This window comes from Teleopsis dalmanni, chromosome 2, assembly GCF_002237135.1.
Source record: "Teleopsis dalmanni isolate 2A chromosome 2, ASM223713v2, whole genome shotgun sequence".
Taxonomy (NCBI): Eukaryota; Metazoa; Arthropoda; class Insecta; order Diptera; family Diopsidae; genus Teleopsis; species Teleopsis dalmanni.
Window position 1 is genome coordinate 182,324,278 of NC_051847.1, and position 4,949 is coordinate 182,329,226.

The following is a 4,949-nucleotide window of genomic DNA, read 5'->3' on the forward strand; positions in this document are numbered from 1 at the left end:
CTCAGAATGGTTACTGGATACTCGGGAAGGTAAGCAGATCTGAGATCAATTATTGCTTAGTCTGATGTAGTAATAAACAATAATGCAGTCAAGGCGTAAAGAGTGGTTTCGAAGATACCCCAAATTAATAGAGAGTAAAAGTGCTCAAATAACTTCAATATAATAATGAAAATAAAAACCATGACTAAGCTGCATTGCAATCTTCTTAAAATTATATCTTCTTATGTATTTCTACTGTTCTATTTTTGCAGGAGTTCTCTTAATTATATTAGGACATTTTTTTTAAAAAATTCTTGGTTCACATTTCTTAAATTATTTATAACATATTTCATGATTTTCTTTTTATTTATTCAAACCAAGACCACAACTATTTGACCTTAACAATGACAAGTACCAGCCAAGTACGAGTCACTGTAAAAAATCGATTTCAATTATAAACTTGCCCCATAATCACAAAATTACGAAATGAAGGACAACGCAAAATGTTTATTATTTAAACTCAATTGATTTACAACATCAACATTCCACCCAGAGACCATAGTTAAATCAACAAAAGCCATAAAATGCTATAACTTGACTTGCCGCAATTTTTATGTTGGCAAAGTCATAAACAAGTGCCTCAATATATTTCAGAAATTTCGTTCTTAGAACAACAAAATAAATTGAAAATATCTAAAAATAAATAATATAGTAGACCGAAATGATAAAATACAAGAAAATATAAACACAGCAAATAGAAATCACTTATAAAAATGGCCAAAAAAATTGCCAAAAAAATTGCATATAAAAAAATTTGCTAATACAAACAAAATTTACAGCACGTCCTTAAACGAAAATAATGAAATAAAAAAATCAAGCATTGGATCAAAAATGAAATCCATAATCCCACACATATGGGCCACACAATATAACACAATATAACATAAAAGTTCAGCAGATATTATGAGAGCACCGAAATCGCTCATACGCCGCGTGTGACGTATTGTGTCAAACTGGGGCTTTAGAGGCTTTGACATTCATGCAGTCATGACGTTTTTGATATTTTTGATATTTTGTTGAATTTGTAATAAAAATTGTTCACAGTCGTGAACGTAAGTGTAGTGTAATTTCTGTTTACACAGACGAGTACGTGATGATGTGTTAATCAAATCAATGCGAAATTCTGTTGCCTATTTTGCACTGAAGCACATAAAAAATACAAGTAAAATAGAGTTTAATGAATATCGCAAAAAATATGTTTACTTACGTGTGAACAATAATTTTTTTATCTTTCTCTGATTTTATTGAATTTTTTACCAAGTTTATTACATATAAAATATAAAATTCTCTCTTGCTTGAAAGATGAGTGAAATATTGCTTATTTTTAATAATAAATGATCTGTTAATTTTTAACGCCTCATATCTTGTTCAATGAACATTAATTTCACACAAAGTATGTACTTCATAAATATTTCTTTATTACTGGAACAAGAAAACATATACATTATATATAAGCAACTGAAATGATATCTACATAAATTTTTTAATTGAAAAAATAGTGAAATATCAACACGATTTAAATAATGGTCCATGATATTTTTACTTTTCAATGATTTCATACAAAGCACAAACATTAAATTGATCAGTTTTGAAACACTAAATTTTTGGGACTTTTTCACTTATATTCCAATTATATTATTAATAACATAAATAATTGGTTTTAACGACATGAGTGTAAAATAATCACAAAGAAAAAAAATTTATTGAAGTTGCATTGCATTGAAGTTACCCGCAAGAGAAAGAAACAATAATACATTTTCTCTGTGAATGCCCGGCTTTAGCGTAAAGAAAAATACTTCTGTGATAGTTTATCAGACTATTCAACGATGAATATGAAAGACCTATTAAATTATCTCAATTCGGCGGGATGGATTTAGTCCCTACTCTTCTATACTAGGGTTCTTGCGAGGAATGTGGTATCAAAACGGCGTAAAATCGCTAATTGGCATTTGACGATATCTAATGGCCTGCCACTACAAGCAACCAACCAACATTGCCATAATCTAGTTTATAAAGTTCAAAATTATTTAATATATTCTAGAAGAAAAAAAATTATATATCTGTTACCGTTATCAGACATATCTCAGACGGTATAATACTGCAACTAGTTGGAGTAACAGTTTTGCACACCAAAGCCCACTTGATAATAAATATTGCTCCGTTGTGCTATGGTGGGACGCACATCGCATTTGGAGGTGTAAAATTCATATAATCGTAACAATAAGTCTATTATAGCAGAAATCGCAGTGAGGTCCTATGGTCCACAAAGAGATAAAAGAATTAAGAAGAAGAAGATGCTATAGATATAAAGATTAAAAAAATTGGCTTATAGTTTATATCCCAGAGAACAGACATGATTTTTGTACTAAAGAAAAAATATAACCCAATCTGAGAAATGAATAAAGGATGCTAAGGATGATACTGGTATACTCAGAAAAATTTGCTCTAATGACTAACTAACTTTAGCTGATCATTTTGTTAGAAAAATTTTAACTCACGTGGTAAGGAAGATATGAAAACAAAAATTTGGTATGTTTGAACCAACATGATGAGCCGAGTAAGAATGTTTTGACCTAAGATTTAGTTAAAATCAGTTTAAATCAACCAAATTTTTTTTCTGGGTTTAGATTAAGGATAAGGTTTTCTTCGCTTCTGCAGACCTCATCATGTTACGAAGAACAATTCTCATTGTATATTCTCATGGAGAACAGTTCTCATTGTAGGTTCTCATGGAGAACATTTCTCATTGTAGGTTCTCATGGAGAACAGTTCTCATTGTATATTCTCATGGAGAACACTTCTCATTGTTCGTTCTCATGGAGAACAGTCCTTATTGTTCGTTCTCAAGCAACTGCGTCTTCAGTGGAGTAATCAAGTTGAGGGAGCACTAACCGGACTTGATGTACGAGACAAGAGCAGATTGCTAGAAGTGCTGCGTCAGGCCAAAACTCGGTAACAGGTTATTATGGGTATTTAATAAGTAAATAATACGCACTTTCTAAAATGTAAGAATGGTAACTAGTATTACCCTATTAAGCTGAGAGAGCACTAACAGACTTAATACATGAGACTGGAAATGGTGCAAACACAACAAATGCGTATGGAAATAAAATCTGAGTCAGGTCAAAACCTGGTGACGGGTTGCTATTACGATTTAATAAAGTATGTTAGTAAGTAAATAGGATTTAGTTTTCTACCCAGTCGAACGGAACTCGAAAAAGTTATAAAACTGCTAGTCAATTATTGGCATGATTATTTTATTTGGCTCTGTTTTATTTTTTATTATATCATTTGCCATCATCGTTTTATTTTCTCTGATTTTAAATTTTTATTTTATTTATTTATACATTTTCTGTGTGTAGTATTTAACTTAAAGCAATATTCTTACCACAACTTATACCGTCTGGGTATTATTTAACATCTGACTTAAATTACTTGCCGGCAAGTATAAAATTTTAAATATTCTCTATGCTGTTAAAGAACAGATAAAATTTAAGTACAACTAATTAATGCTAAAATAAAATCCTTTAGAGAGTTTTCAAAGTAGTTACTGAACTTAAAACTACACAAATGCACTACAATGCACGTATTTACATTTTCCCTTACTCATCCCGCAAAAGCCACGGCAAATATCAAATGGCCACAAAATGCTAAAGTCTTTGGCAAGATGCTGCATGGAAGATACCATAGTTCCTTGTTTGGATCCGTACACGTTAGCATGTAAATGTGGCCAAATTTGCAAAGGTGTTTCCCAGGCTAGATGTGAACATGAGTCAAGGTTGTGCAAACGTGAGCAATGAAACCGCAAAAATGTCAACTAAACATAAAAGTTGATTGTGTTCGTGAGGAACGTTGGGGCAAAGTTGGGGCAAAGTTGGCGAAATACAAAATACAAAATACAAGATACAAAACAGAAAACTATAAAATTAAGGAACATGTTAAATTAGAAAGCACAGTAAATACACGGCAGATACAATTGTGTGGATTGCTATTTTATGGAAAACATGTTAACTGCAAACACACTCGAAGCCACAAACACGAGATGAAACTGTTGTTCTTTAATAAACAATATAAATTTTATTTTGAACAAAATGTACAAAAACGGAATGATTATTATTTTAATAGTTATAGTAAATTTTTAATAATTCGTTAAAGGTCTGTGAATAATTTTATTTTTGTAAAATAGACTACTCTGAATCACAACGGAGTAAATATTTAACATATTGTATTTAATATACGAGTAATTATATTATGTTAACATATTTGAAGTCAGTCAGCTTAACATTCATTTTATGAGATTTTATTTTGATTTACTTTTCACACAAGTTAATCCTTGAAATCATATTCTCTTTACGTTATTTGGTAGAAAGAACCTGTGGTCTAAATGCCACTTAACTAAACGAAGATACAATTTGTCTGTCGTAACTAACTACGAGACTATGAGCTTGAATGCATATTACCAAAACCAACCCAAAAATTTTAGGATACAACTATCTACATACACTGAAGGTAAGAGTAGATCACAGAATCTCAGTTTATAATCGCAAACTTTTCACATAAGCTCGAACTGGATTGCAATTTTGATGAAAGTATAAGATAAGGATATAAGAGTAAATATGAAAGTACATGGCTAATGATGATTATATTTTAGAATGTACTGAACTTAAAGAATTCAGTTAAAACTGCTCTCTAATTCATTCCACTTATAAAATGATAAAATAGTTGCACTGAAGGAGATATGTAGCGTACTAATTACAAGATGTAAATTCAGAAATAACCTTCCTGCATTATTCAATAGTTAAACTACAACTCAGATACTAAATTTAATGATTTAAACCATTTAGTATAAATAAAGTGGAACAGAATTTATAGAGTTGTTAAGCATGTTTACCTGCCATGATGGTTTATCA

General features: G+C 30.6%; 1 protein-coding gene across 1 annotated transcript in view; it reads right to left on the reverse strand.

Moving 5' to 3' along the window:
- The window catches only part of LOC119676320 (forkhead box protein O-like), a 297,012-nt gene that overhangs the window by 124,880 nt on the left and 167,183 nt on the right, over positions 1-4,949 (reverse strand). The gene's annotated exons all lie outside the window — the stretch shown is intronic.